General features: G+C 37.5%; 1 long non-coding RNA gene and 3 other non-coding genes across 4 annotated transcripts; 2 read left to right on the top strand and 2 right to left on the bottom strand.

Annotated features, from left to right (window-relative positions):
- The first annotated feature begins 5,242 nt into the window (after positions 1 to 5,242).
- LOC148101319 (uncharacterized) lies at positions 5,243 to 6,849 on the top strand. The gene is made up of 4 exons (XR_015719616.1): positions 5,243 to 5,511; positions 5,916 to 6,038; positions 6,359 to 6,456; positions 6,585 to 6,849. It is a non-coding gene; the product is annotated as an uncharacterized LOC148101319 (long non-coding RNA).
- On the bottom strand, positions 5,706 to 5,777 carry trnac-gca (transfer RNA cysteine (anticodon GCA)). The gene has a single exon. It is a non-coding gene; the product is annotated as a tRNA-Cys (tRNA).
- A 976-nt stretch (positions 6,850 to 7,825) lies between the features above and the next one.
- trnap-agg (transfer RNA proline (anticodon AGG)) lies at positions 7,826 to 7,897 on the top strand. The gene has a single exon. It is a non-coding gene; the product is annotated as a tRNA-Pro (tRNA).
- An 878-nt stretch (positions 7,898 to 8,775) lies between these two features.
- Positions 8,776 to 8,864, bottom strand: trnat-agu (transfer RNA threonine (anticodon AGU)). Its single transcript is given in 2 exon segments — positions 8,776 to 8,811; positions 8,827 to 8,864. It is a non-coding gene; the product is annotated as a tRNA-Thr (tRNA).
- Positions 8,865 to 15,630: the final 6,766 nt, after the last annotated feature.

Here is a 15,630-nt window from a genome sequence, read left to right as displayed (position 1 = left end):
TTAGTTTTTTTTCACCTCGTCTTTCTTGGCATCATTCTTTTTCAGCACAACCTCACATGTCCGAATTTACAGTTATTTATTCATTGACAAACTGTATTAACACAACTGGTCTGAAATCACACAAACACATAAAATCCTAGTAGTAGTTATATTTTCTTTTCACTGTAAAAAGTACTAACAAGTTTAGTAAATTATTTTCATAACTTGAAATGCAAATATAAATTGTAAATTAAAAAAAAAAAGATTCAAAACTTTTGTAAATAATAAAGTTCTAAACAACTATTCATCTAAAAATGCAGCCTGTGCATCTCGTGTTTTTTTTTTTTTTTCTTGTAGAGCCATTTAAAAATACTAAGACTTTGCTTGCGAAATTTTGAACACAGTAACACATCTGGTCGATTCTAAGCTAACCAGTTAAAAATAAAGAAAAAGCAACTATATGTGCTGTTGAAGATTTATCTGGGAACATAATATATGACATGACCCTGAAAGAATAAACAACATCTTTAGGGATTTCTATGAAACTTTATACTCACCACAAATAAACCCACTTAAAAATGATATTGATCATTTTTTGGACAACATAACTCTTCCAAAATTACTACACAGTCAAGAATGGTACTGGATTTGCCGCTGACACCAGGTGAACTCCAGGAAGCCCTGATAAGAATGCCCAATAATAAGGCTCCAGGTCCAGACGGCTTTCCAGCAGAAGTGAGTGAACTTTGACAGAGTGAACTTGCAACCAAATTTGGTTTTAGAAACTCTTTCATAAACTGGTTAAAAATATTATATAATTCCCCAACAGCTTGTGTCAGAACAAATGACCAAACATCCTCCAGCTTTTGACTCTTGAGGGGCACCAGGCAGGGATGCCCACTCTCCCCTTCACTGTTTGTAATTTTTATCGAACCACTAGCAGCAGCAATTACAGTAATTAGGGGCATAAAATGCAAGAATGTAGAAGATAAGATCAGTCTTTATGCAGACGATGTGTTGCTTTTTCTCCAAAACTCACAAACCAATCTCTCTGGGGTGATTACATTGATAAACTTCAATAAACTGGTCAAAATCTACAGTCTTTCCAGTTAATTGCTCTCTGCGTAATTCCAATGTCTCTTCTGTTTTTTCTTTTCTCAACAGGTGATCCAGGTGATTGTTTTTAAGTGCCCTTTCTCACTGTCCCTCTTCCCCTCTGTTTTCTTTCTCTCCCTCTCTTTCTTTCTATGTTTCTTTCTTTCTCCTTTTAATGTCCCCCAGTCATGTCTGTCCCATCTGTAACAGCTGAAAATAAAATAAAATAAATACATAATAATAATAAAGGTCAATCAAATGGACCAATATGGCAAAGCCATAATGATCCACTTGGTAAAGTAAATCCGTTGGGCATCTTTCTAGGCCTTTAGAAAATAATTCTGATGGAATCAAACAAAAAAAAGAAGCTGTATGTGAGGCATTCAGGGAACACTGGCCATTTATGTGGAGAGAAATCTGTCTCAAAAGTCTTACAAATGATACTCAATTGTATATAGCATTTGTATTCTATTTATTCTACTGTATATAGTATTTTATTTTATTCTATTCTATTGTGTACAGTTGCGTACAATATCTTATTCTTATCTTATTCCAGTGTTTTTCTAAATTTCCCACGTGTGGGACTAATAAAGGTTATCTTATCTTATTTTATCTTATCATAAACTAAAATTTTAGAAAAGTGTTCAGTGATTGATAAGTAACTTTTGAGGACTCACAAGTGTGCGCTTCGATCCACAGACAAAAACAAAACAATGTTTTGTTTGACAAATTCTATGAAACATTCACGCTCCAGTTTGTTTGTTATTCAGAGATTTCATGGCTTCATGGTGCAGATGAATGACTTTTTGCACCAATCAGGCCGGGTTTATCTGCAAAGCAACACAAGTTATTATGAGGTTCATCAATCAACCAGTAAAAGATCTAACCTTACTGAGTGGGACCAAGTAGCTATCTATACTTTTCCTATGAAAAAACCTTCTAAAGCTGTCTATAGTTTTACTTTCAGAGTTCATCAGTAAACAGTTTGAATGCCTGTAATTATCAGGCTGTACTCAAGCCAGTTAATTGGTCTGAAAACTGCTGTGACTCCAAACCCAAGTACCCTCCTGGGAAATTATGGCTAATGTCACACTTGGATCTGCTGACAGAGAAGTGAGTCCGTGTAACCTTTATTAAATCAGGCAAAACAACACATACTTATTTACTGTGGCGGCCTGCAGAAAGCAAAACAATAAATAAATGGGGGTAAGGGTAAGCTGAAGCCATCTGATGTTTATGTTCATGAATATTACACACGGAAACATTTTGACTTTTTTTTTATTGTTTACTAAAATACTTTTAAATCTCTAGTTTTAGTTTAAGAACCATCTAGTCCAGCAGGTGGCGGTAATGCACGTTAAAGCTCTAACCGCCAAAGTAAAACCCAAAAGAAGAAGAAGCCGCAGAGTTCCCGCTTCATTGCGTTTGTGTTTTAGTTTATTTTTCTTCCTCATCTAAAGTGAAGCACTAAGGTAACTTTGATTTGAGTTCAGTCAATCTTGAATTTAGCTCCTGAGTGAAGTTGCTCTCCTCGGTCTCTGTTGTCAGTTATTTGTGAACCTGTTGAAAGAAAAAGCCTCTACATTAAGTCAACCTGCTATAAACTAATTTACAAGAAGATATCAACAAATACTAATGAAACACTGAGAAGACAACAGTGTTATTATTAGAAGAAAGCTTTTAAATTAGCTAAGTGTAATCAGAGTTTCTGTTGTTTTATTAGTCTGTTACTAAGCGCTAGTTAGCATCTCTGTGTCACTTTGTGGCACCTGCACAGTTTTTGAATGCAGCGTGCTATCCAAGCTAGCTAGCTAGCGCCACCCTTCATCCATATAAGGTCACTTCCGACTACAAAAAATCCCAACATGTTGGCGGTAAAAGTGCTATAATGAAATTCATTAATGAGAAATATAAAAATAAATGTATTCCAGGCTAAAACACAGCTGCCTTTGTCAGCGCAAAGTTGTGTTGTCCCACAGGGCATGTGATTGTAAAAACCGGCCTCACTGTGAGACGCCTGTTATTAGAATCATTTCAAAGATGATTTGATCAATTCTGATCAGTATTCAGTAAATGAGTCCGATTAACTGTTAGCAAAATAATAATGATAGGCCAGAGATACCAGAGATGCATTTTCAAAACTTATACAGCCTCAAACCCTAAGAGGGGATCTGTGTTCTTATCGCATTTAAATGTACTGCAGATTTTTTTAAAGCTCCAAACAAAACTGAAATGGAGGAACAAAGATATATAGAATAGAATAAAATAGTCTTTTATTGTCTCTGTACATATTCAACTAAATTGTGGGTGCTCCACACCAACTGTGCATGGAAAACAATATAAATAGTAAGACAGTAAGAATAAATAACATATAAGAGGAGTATATACAAAGAGGAGGAAGGCACACATTAGAGGACAGAATGCTTGAAAGTAGTGCAATGGACTTGATACAAGTAGAGAATTGGAGTGTGACTGAGTGATGAGAGTTACTCAGATCATGGCTTTCTAAACCCACTCAGATAGGATAATCTTCCACGGCACACCTGATCAGTTCTCACGGCACACGTATATATGCCGCAGCACAGTGGTTGGGAAACACTGTACTCGTTTATGCAGCTCCATCGATTGTTCTGTTTTCGTTCTTTGCCAGGGCCTTTTTAAAGAGGAATTGCTCTCCTGGTACTGGTGTGCCATACTGCTGAATTTGGTATCGGTGCTCAAACCTTTTGTGTCTGTTTTAAACAAGTTGCCCACCCAGGGAGGCTAAAATTGTTATTTGTGCTCTCAGATGAACATATGAGACACTTTGACTCTTCAGTGCAGTGTGGAGCCTAACAAAGTTCTGTTTTGTGTCCCAGCTGATCAGCAGGAGGAGAAGAGTCTGACGGAGCAGCAGGGGAAATTTCAGCTACTTGGACTCAGCTCAGCCACTGCAGAGAAAACAATGAGTTTGACAAAGAAGGTGACAGATACTAGTGTTAAGAAATACTCCATTAAAAGCTGAAGTACTGATATATGTTTTATGCTAAACTAATGGAACCTTGTGCTATATTAATGTAATGTAAAAGTAATGTATATAATGCCTACATGACTTTGCCTCTAAAGAGGAAAATGGGCAGGGAAGATGTTAAAGTGGGATTCAGCAGGACTCAACCCTAAAATCAGCTGTAGTGGCTCAGTGTGGGGAAAAGAGTCACAGCTCACAATCATTTCTATTGAGAGCTCCAGTAGATTTTCTTAATGTACAGGCTGTGATCAGCTGACCTGCTGCTCTCTGTGAATTCAACCAGATGTTAGCAGATGTTTCATGAGTTGTCCTGGCTGATTTCCATTCTCTACACTGACAGTACACTGTCTTTATATTAGACAATATACTGTTGGTATGTGGGTGGAGCTCAGTGAATGAATGTCAGCATCATGAGCTTAAGTTTAAGTGCATCTCTGCTACACTTGATGTAATCTAACTCTGACATGAGCACCACAGTTTCCGTGCACCAGTCACACACTGTTCATTACTTTAAATCCATCACAGTACAGTAAACTTGCCTGCTTGTCCTGTACTAACCTGCTGAGGATTTTACTGCAGTCTTTGAATCAAAAATGTTATTTTTTTTAGGTAGGGATTAAAAGCAAAAAAAAAATCCTCAGGTTACAGTCAGACTCTGACATCATCCTTCACTGAACCAAGCTAGTAATTGTCACATTTGATTTATTATTATTGAAGAAATTAGACAATTATAGAAATTGAAAATAGAAAACAGCAACAGGAAATATAAAAAAGTACAGACCTGGTAAACATTTATTACTATTCTGAGTGTGTTAGCATTAATATTTGTGCACAAGCAGGAGGGATGGGCATGATTTTAGAGTGTTTGAACAGTCATTAGTTATCTCTAACACCAGGTTGGATGTAATGTGTTACTACTACCAGTAGGTGGGGATAAGAGACCTTTAAGGTGTTTGGTTCCACACTCCACCTTCAGGTTTAAAACTAGTGTTAATGGAGGGAGTTTGAAGCTTCAGTTTGTTCAATGAATGCATTTCACTCACTGCCTCTGTTTGTATCTCTGTCACTGCAGGACCAACATGGACCGAGAAGTCAGCGCTCTCAGGAGGCCGACAAACCTCACAGAAGAAAGAGAGAGAGAAAAAACACCTGTGACGAGTGTGGGAAGGATTTTAACTCGAAGTCTAAACTAAAACAACATCAGCTCATCCACACTGGAGAGAGACCGTACCAAAGATGTGTACTAGTGTGATCAGTGTGGCAAATACTTTACAACAGACGCACAGTTACAACGCCACATGTTTACCCACACTGAGGAGAGACCTTATCAATGTGACCTGTGTGAGAAGACTTTTAATGCACCTCGTCACCTGAGACAACACCAACAGATCCACACCAGAAAGAGACTCTACAAGTGCAGTTACTGTGAGGTATGTATTTTTATTTTCCTCTTGTAAGTTCAGTCTGACTGTTTGGAACAAGTCTGCTCATTAAATTGTGTTAGCATGTTAGCACTTCTACTGCACCGAAGAGTAGCTCTGAGCCATTATTCAGATTTTCATTTCAGTTATGATTTTTGTGACAAATTAAAGTTTTGCAAATGACTAATGCAAAACTGAAAAACAGGGGGCACCCGGATCTCAACCGGGGACCTCTTGATCTGCAGTCAAATGCTCTACCACTGAGCTATACCCCCTCACGTTAAACATGGAGGACGCATATGTATTTATCAGGATCATAATCATTCCCCCACACGAAGTTGGCATAGAGTTCATGTTTATATCTTCAATTACGTGATAACGAATTGATTTCGTATACTTTACATACTCTACAGCACACCATTGTCTGTTTAACTGGAAAGACATAACGCTATCAGCGGATGTGTCGTCATCAAAACGAGACGCTACCGGATACAGCAGTGTATCGAAAGGAAAGGGGAACAAACAAAGTGAGAATGGTATGATAGCGTTTTTAATCCCTATACCATATTTTTAAATATCTTAAACCTTGTTGTTGCGTACTCTCTCTGCTTTAATAATCTATGTGATCATTTGAAGTCTCGGTGGTGAAGTTGTTTGTCTTTAACCGTGCCCAAACTGAGTAGCTGTGAATTTGATTAGTCACTCGAGCTAATGCCAGCTAGCGCTTAGGTTAGCCACAAGGTCCCTTAGATAAATACAACTTCCAGTATTTGTTGCTATTAGCTACATTAGATAGCCATTAGCTAAGTGTTATCAAATGTAAATGGTTTATGTATGTCTTTGATGTGGACTACAGAATTCCAGAGGACTTCGCTCTCAGCTTAAGGACAGTGTACCTGTGGCTGGGTTCTCTCCACAGGGAGCTTACGGAGTGCAGGACTCCCTCCGTAGTGGGTGAGAAACTGTTAAAATAAAACTCTGTTGCATGCTAACCTCAAAAAACACATTTTGTATTAGCCTCCAAATAAAGAGCAATGTGCTTTTTGTAATACTGTTTTTTCTCTTCTACTTTTATTAAATAGATTTACCAGTGTTAAGAATGAACTTCTTCCAAGCCACCAGCTGGAGCTGTTAGAAAAAAATGTGAGTCATTAAACCAATTAATGCTGTCTTCATGAAATGCTTAAATGGTATTTGTGTTTTGTGCTTGGTTTTACTATAAAAAATTACTTTTTTGTCAAATGCAGCTCAGTTTAATCACAATAGACACAAAGTGCAAGTAGTAGTGATCTTGAAAAAAGTCACTCACACAGGCTGCTTTTGTATGATTTCATTTGGTTATTTCTAATAAACTTCATGACTCTCCTCATTGTCCTGGTTCATTTGATCAGTTATTGACATTTTTAGATGAGCTTTCGCTGATAAAATTACCTGGTGATGTGTTCAGAGAGAAGGTGTAACAAAGCCTCACTCTACCCACTCTGAGTATGTTCACCTGTATAGCTAACATTGATTCGCCAATGCAACAGGTTAATAAAGAGCAACACTTGTATTTTAATCCATGTTATTCTTCACTTCACTCATTCTTCATTTGCCTAACTTGAAGTGTCCTTAAAAACTCATTGATATTTAAATCGTTTGTTTTTTCATCCCACAATTCAATTCTTCAAATATGTTATTTAAGTCTAATTGCATGTTTATATGACTGTACTGTCCAATTAGAGCTTAAGGAGCTGTTAGCAAGGCTCTCCACTCTCTTTAAAAATTTGCACTGTGAAGCCCGAGGTTGTTAACATTAATAGCAGGGTGGAAATCACTGAGGTTGAATTTATAATGGCTGCTGCTTGGTGGCATGGGCCGGTCAAACATCTGCAGCGAGTTGAAAAAACGCAGAGTATAGGTTTGTGATTGATGCTTTTCTGGGTGATGTATGACGTTCATGTGAAAATGTGCTAAAGAGAAATCCTACAAATGAACCCTAAAAAGGCACATCTGTGAAGTGAAAACCATTTCATATATCATGATGCTCATTGAGAGAAGGCTGAGGGTTTGTGGCACTGTGAAATAAGCAAAGCATGGCTACTTCCAGGAATCTAAAATATAAAACATATTTAGTTATTTATCATTCTTTTTGATGGTACATGATTCCATATTTCTTGCTTCATTTATTTGACGTCTTCAGTTTGTATCTACAATATAGAAAAACCCTGACAATGTGTGTACAAACTTTTGACTGGTAGCTTTCAAGACAATATTTCATACATGCCGCTTCATTTGCTCTGATATGTAACTTTTGGAAAAAGACTTGGTGCATTTTTTGTGTGGCTCGTTGGTCTAGGGGTATGATTCTCGCTTAGGGTGCGAGAGGTCCCGGGTTCAAATCCCGGACGAGCCCATATGTTTTCTACAGGACCGAAATGTTGTTTAGCCTCTATTTGATCCAGCAATCAGTGAGATGTTCTCTACAGCTGCAAATCACACATGTTCCCATAGTAACTGATTTAGGGGCAGCTAAGAGATCTGATATGAATGACCTCATTGGCCTTGGCCAAGTAGAAAACATCCATAAATATTTCCAAAAATCTAGTGTTGTGTTCGTTTTTTATTTTCAAATATTGAATAACAAGACAAAACTGCAAAGCTGAATTAATTATTTTCACATTCTTAATTAACTGAAGCCTTTCACTGAACTACCAAACAAACAACTTGGTACTCTCTTTCTGGCCAGTGTCATTGAAGTGTTTAAAAAAAACTATAAACATGTGATGAGCATCTTTTGAAGTGGATTTTAATATTACGCTGCAGCTGAGAGAGCACTCTGGTCAAACGTCAAAATGGTCTCTAAGTTTACACGTTAGTTTTGACTGCTAATGAAAATAGTTTTCTTTACAAATAACTCTCGCACTGAACTAACAGCCAATCCCTCAACAAGTTTGTGCTCTCTGCTCATATTGCCTTCATATTAAATCATTTTGTGCTTTTTAAAGAACTTATTTTAACATTGCACTCAACAACAAACAAATCCTCCATAACAACAAAAGTAACTTCAATGGCGAAACTGCATTATATTTCTTCAGGTCAATATACGGGCCCCAAGTAGGAGTGAGGTAAGCCGTGAGTTTGAGACCCTTGCTAAAATGAAATGGTGGAGAGTCCCAGGTATTTATACACCAGTGGGATGTGTCCCTTAAAGGGATCCGGACACTCATCTTTCAAAGCTCCTTAGACTAACAGGCCCTGGATGACTGAGAACAGACAAAACTACTATCTTTTAGGCACTGCTGGGAGTTGAACCCAGGATCTCCTGTTTTCTAGTTTAATACTTACTAGACAGGCACTTTAACCAACTAAGCCACAGTGCCACATACACACAGGTGAGTGACTGATGAACACTGAGAAAACCTCCAACCGTTAAATAGATTTGAGCCTAAACAGAAACACATGAAGGGCAGTCTTGTTTCTTATATTAATCACCAGAGGTTGTCGCATAAAAAGAGACGACGTGTTTAAAACTCAGGGGTTAAAAGTGGGACGGTGTTTTTGTTTTTGCTAGCTAAAGGTTCAGCTGCTGTTTTTCACAGGGACAGAGAAGACAGGGAGCTAACATCACATGGAAATGGAGAAAGATAAGAAAGACGGGACAGGAGAGGTGAAAGTGGTTCACAATAATATCACACAGATGTACATAAAACATACATCATCATCATACAGCACAAATCCATTTAGAAGCTAGTCTAAATAAATGAGTCTTTAGCTGCTTTTTAAAAAACCTAAAGATGGAGTCAAAGTATTCCACAACCTGGGGGCCACCGCTCTAAAAGATCTGACTCCTTTGATCCTAAAACGTGTTTGTGGGACCACCAACAGCCTTTGATTAGATGATCTCAGGCTGTGAGAGGGAGGGTGGGGTTTTAACAGATCAGAGATGTAGGCAGGAGCGTCACGACTCAGAGCTTTAATAGTCAGCACTAAGAGTGAATTCTAAAATGTACTGGAAGCCAGTGTAATGAGAAGAAAACCTATGTAATGTGCTCTCTTTTTCATGCCTTTGTTAAGAGCCTTGCAGCAGCAGCATTTTGGACTGACTGGAGACAGTTAAGATTCTTTTGGCTCAAACAAAGAAAACAGCTGTTACAATAATCTAAGCAAGCTGAAATAATCATTTCCAATTCAGATTTAGACAACAACAGTCTGGTGAGGAGTAGTTTGGGAGACTGCGGGTGTTCATAAAGTACCTCCTATCTCCTATTCCTAGACTTCTTCCCTGATGTTGATGAGAAAAGGTCATTGATAAATCGATAAACACCTGTGAAAAATATCATTACAAAGGTTGGCATATGAAAGAAAGAACCTCTAGGGTCAGATCTATGGAACGCCAGGACTGCCATAATGAATTAATTAAATACACCATTAAATAATTAATTAAATGTGGCAATAATTAATTAAAATTGAAAATAATTAATTCAATAAATATTTAAGACACATTTAATTAATTAATTATTGACACATTTTATTAATTATTGACATATTTAATTAATGTCACATTTAATTAATTATTTAACGGTGTATTTAATTAATTCATTATGGCAGTCCTGGCGTTCCATACAGATCTACTCATGTCTGCAGCAGCTAAAAGCCTTCTTTTGACATTAAAAAGCTGTTGGGTTTGCTAAAGAGGCTCAGCGTCAGCTTGTGACTGAAAGTTGTGAACAGGAGTATTTTTGCAGCTGGCCTTTGATTCAAAATCTTAAACACTAAATGGGATTTGAGCCTAAGAAACTCAAACTGAGGATCATCCACAAAGACCAACAAGTCAAAGAAGACAGGCACGTTCTCATTTTTACAATCTCACATGCCAGTGCAACAGGGACTAATATCAGGTTTAAATGTCAACATAGTATACTCACCTAAATCTGTCTCTCAGCCCAGGAAGTCTGAACAGCCCCTGCTATGTAGTTACCAGCACAACAACCTGGATGTGATCCTGATCCCAAAGCTCTACTAAGGGAATAGTTTAAGCTTTTAGCCAATTCATTTCTGTGTTCGGGATTCCCAAAGTAATTCAGAAGGATCAAGGCTCTAATTTTACTTCTAGATTATTTGCACAGGCTCTCCAACAACTTCATTTTAAACATAAATCATTGGTGTGTCATCGTCAAAGTAAGGATTCATTAGAACGCTCCCATCAGCATTTAAATCATTGCTGCTTGTTGCACCGAACTGAAGGCTGATTGGGATGAAAGTTTGCCTTGGCGCTTACTGGCAGCCAGAGTAAGTAAGTTAATCCAATTTTTTTATATAGCGCTTTTTAAGACATGAAGCTATTAAAAAGTGCTTCTCAAGGGAATATAAAAGCGTATCAAACAAACAACATATTACACACGAACATTACCCAAATGCCTGTCTAAACAGATGTGCTTCAAGCTGTTTTTTAAATGAAGCCACAGAGTCGATGGTGTGTAGTGGGGGAGGTAAACTGTTCCAGTGTTGGAGCTAGGGTTTGAAAAGCGCGATCCCCCTTTGTTTTCAAACGGGTCCGTGGAATAGTCAGAAGACCACTATCACTGGCTCTGAGGATCCGGTTTAGAGAGTTTGAAGGTTGAAAAAGCTCCGCGATATAGGTGGTGGCCTCATCTTGTGAAAATATGAACATAAAAGTGAGAATTTTAAACTGATATCTGTACCCAACCAGACGCCAGTGTAAGGATTTTAACATGGGAGTGATATGGGACTTCCAGCCTAATTGCCAGCGACAACGTTTTGTCTAGTTTCTAGTTTCACTTACTTTCTATTGTGAGTTTATGTATTTTAGTTTAGTTTTTATTGTTTGAAATTGTTTTGCTTTTCATTACAATTTTCAGTTCAATTCTATTTTATTTATATAAATAAAATTACAAATCACAGCAACAGTTGCCGAGGGGTGCTTTAGACTGTAAGCTAAAGACCCTACAATAACACATACCCCACAGTGGCCATGAAGAACTCCCTTTTAAAAAGAAGAAACCTCCAGCAGAACCAGGCTCAGGTAAGGGGCTGCTGTGCCAGAGAGCAAGAGAATAATAATAACTAATAATAAGATGCAGGGTGGCGTATAAACACATAGTCAGAAAAGTGACATGAGAAGAATCTTATTGCAGCACAACTAAGGGAGGATTCAGGGTCCCCTGGTCCAGTTCTAACTTTATGCTTTATTCACAATGAAAGTTTATGTTAAAGGAATTCCCTGACTTACACTGTCTTTGTGTCTTTGTTTAGAAGCAGAACGACACAGATGGATCCACTTCCCAACCCTGTCATCGCTGTGGTGGTGGGAAAGATATTTCTGTTCTAAAACTTTTGTGCATACAAAATAATACGACAGGACTTGAAGGAAAGTAACACATTTACTCTCATTTGGGGCGACTGAGGATGGATCAGATGAGTTTCACACCTACCTTGTGTCCTCATACCTGGTGGTAATGGACAGCATGTTGCCTTATCAGCACTGGGGTCTTTTGTTTGATGGTTCCACAGTGCCTCCTTCTGGCCGTGAAGAAGCACCACACCCCTCTACTCTTTCCATTACAGGGAATGTGTAGAAAGCACAAACCTTTAATAATCACAGCTGAGGTCATAAAGTGTAGTTATCCTTCCTTCCTTTCCTTCTTCCTTCCTCTTAAGCACTTAAGGGTTGCTGGAGAGGGGGTTGAAGAGTATCCCAGCTGTCACGAGGTAAAACTCAGGGTACACACTTGACAGTTCACCATTAATTATCACATTCCCAATAGATTATTGTAGTTCCCAAAAGAATCAACAATTAACCTAAAAAAGCAAGTTGTTGGACAGTGAGAGGGAGCCGGAGCACCCTCAGAGAACCCAACATGCAAACAACAGATTCACATGCACAACCTTCTCGCTGTGAGGCAACAGAACTAACCACTGCATCACCATGCTGACCTTAGAGTGCAGTCCTGTGGTGGAAGATGTCACTGTGGGTGCTTTAGATTATATTACATACAAACAAAAAGTACTGGTTTATTATATCAGTGGGTAAAAGAGTCAAGATTGGATCTAAAGGATGTAAATGGACACGCACAGTGCATTTCTGCTCAGTCTGAACACTCAACGCAGCCTCATTCGCCCAACTGAAACTCAGCGTTCAGTATCTCCTTTTTTTCACCAAAAGACTTTCTCTGTATCTCTGCTCTGTTTGTTTTTGACTTGAAACACTAAATAAATGTTTTACTACACATCTGTCTCGATTGTTTAATCAGCTGCTGTAAACTGTCCAAATTTAAAATGCTACATTTAGTAGATTTAGAGATATTTATTTCACTATTTTTAGGTAATGATACTTTATAAACCTGTTCGGCTATTTAACAAAGACAGTATCATCATGTTTAAAGCACTAAGGTCTGAAACATCTTCTTTTGTCCTCCACTCTTCCAGTTTTATGTTTGTTTAATCAAGTGTAATAATACACATTGATTAAATGTCCCAAAGTAAAGAAATCTCTCTGTGAACATTTAGTTTGCTGCCATCTTGTGGCAGCAGCTGGCTACTGTTATTTTCACATGTGCATTGTGTTTTAAACAAACCCATTAATTAAATTGGTGATTTGAAGTAATATATGAAATATTAGTGTTGGGTAAGTCCCAGATTTCAGTATATTTGACAATAGCTACATTTAATAAGAAGATGTGAGATCCAAATATATGCTTCTGTCGACACGTGTTCATTTTGATGAGGTTTACTGAACAAATTTGAATCATCACAACAACCAAAATGTTAGCAACACATTATAAAGTTTATTATTATTACTATGGTAACCATGTCTATGTTTGATTTAGCTGTTTTAGCCTTACCTGCTAACTCAAACACGTTCTGTAGGTGTCACATTTAGAGGACTGTAAGTTCACACACATTCAGACTTTTGCAAACCGGAGTTGGAGATTGCAGAGAGAAGGAGAAGTGTCTTGTAAAAACTTTACAAGTTATACAGATTATTTTCTCAAACAGCAACCAGTGCAAACATGTTTTTCTGGACTCTAAGAAGGAGAAAGGGACAGCCTGATATGTCATGTTTTTTGATATATTTTTTAAAAGTTGCTGTTTTTGTGCAGCACAGTTCTTATTTAATCAAATGCTCTTTGATTTATTTGAATCCTATAATAAAGGAGGTTACTGTGGGTGTTGGAGAGGAGAAGGCCCCTCTAAAAAAGTAAGATCTTTGCTGTGAGATAAAAATCATGTTGATGTTGTACATTTATAAATACACACATAAACATGCATGCACAGTTTTCTGGTTTGAAAGTAAATATTTGTCTGAATATTTGAGCTGAATCAGTTTTTACTGTGTAAGTTGTAGATTTCTTCCCTCTGTGGAGTCAACAGCTTCATGCAGTCGGTTCAGATGACTTTCTTGAGGCACTGAGTGCAGTTTGAGTGCATTACAGCAGACTGATCTTCTCTGTTATCGTTGTGTTTCCAGTGTGAGTGCATGAAAGGGTCTCATGGATCAACATGTGGTCCCTGGGACTCCAGCCACCTCTGCTGCACCAGTCTCACCTCCAGCTGAGACTCAGAGGAACAAAGCAAAGAAAGCTTCCTGGTGGCACAGATAAGGTGAGTTTAACACTGCAGAAATAAATAAATAGCAGTTTTATTATTATTATTGTTATTATTACTGGTATTTTTTACATAATTATTATTATAAATTTGATGTTATTGTCATAATTAGTAGTAGTACTAGTTATATTATATTATTATTTAAAATATTATTGTTATTATTATTGTTGCTGTTAAGTAAAGTAAGTGTATTGCATTTGTGCAGTGGTTCCAGTGGTGACACTTATTAGACACTGTAGGCTGTGCACCAGTTTTTCAGGGTCCTTTTAGGTGCAGTTGTTGCAACCATTGTAAATGTGACACCATCACAGAACAAGTTTATTAAACCAGAAGAAGAAAGAGAACTCTAATATGATGGCTGCACACCAGCTGGACCATTATAATCACATCACATTACTTCAAGGACTCCAACAATGTTCATACAGGGAGGATAAATAAAGTTTTTGATTATTTATTATAAAAAAGAGATGATATATATATAATGCAGCAGGGACTCCACCAGCTAACATGTCAGTTCATTTGACACATTGATTTATTTATCATTTCTTTTTCTCTCTCAGCTTTTCAGTTCCACATTTTTGCCATTTCTTCCACACTTAACTCTTTTCTACAAGGTGAGCCCACAGTGAATGTAGGAGAGGGCAGGTGGCATTAAGAGATTTAAATGGGCAATCTAGGGGCCAGTTAGTTCTTCCTTTGGTGAAAGCTGGGCTCTTCAGTTCAGCATGGTACAGCTCCAAAGATTCTGCAACATCAAACCCTCTGTTTGCTAATGTTACATCACCTGGGCTGAGGCAGTCCAGGTATTTTCAAAAGTTTCTTCTTTGTTTTTAAACTTTAGATATAAACAAAACAAGAAAAGTAACATTTGTCACTCTCTATCTTCACGATGGAAGATTCATGTTCATCTCAAAAGTGTTAGCAACAGTTCTAGAAAAGGAGACAGGTTTGTTCCAGTTTGCAGAAATGTTATTATAAATGTTCAAACTACTGCACTGTAAAATCTAATTAGTTCCCAGAACTCAAAAAACTATGCAAACTCGTTACCTCCAAAAAATTGAGTAAAGTTTACTTAAGATGACTGTTAGGAGAACTTATTCATTGCAAGTATGCAGTACTAAGAATAACTTGATGTTCCTGAAGGTGCTTTATGAATTGTTGACCCACTGACAAACATTTTGAGTTCTACTAAATTAAAAAACAATTTGTGGAAACCTGATTATTATTTAAAAAGAATGATTAACAAAACTTCTTGTAATGGTGTTAAAATCAGCCCAACGTTTATTTTCAAATGGAAAAAGTAAACTACACTGCCGCCATGGCAACTATGACACGTTTAGAATCTTATGACCACTTTGTCCTTTGATCCTTTGATCTTAAAAAACCCTCAAACAGGGGTGAGACACAACCACTTTTAGTCCGTTATTCACAGCATTTATGTTCGCAGCATTCAAACGTTCGCCAGAGAAATCTTTTTAAAAATTTCAATACTTTTGAGAGTGACAGTTTACAGATTCAAAC

Source organism: Neolamprologus brichardi, chromosome 9 (assembly GCF_056152115.1).
Source record: "Neolamprologus brichardi isolate AB-2024 chromosome 9, ASM5615211v1, whole genome shotgun sequence".
NCBI lineage: Eukaryota > Metazoa > Chordata > Actinopteri > Cichliformes > Cichlidae > Neolamprologus > Neolamprologus brichardi.
Note: the sequence above shows the minus strand (reverse complement) of the source record. Positions and strands in the feature narration are given on the sequence as shown.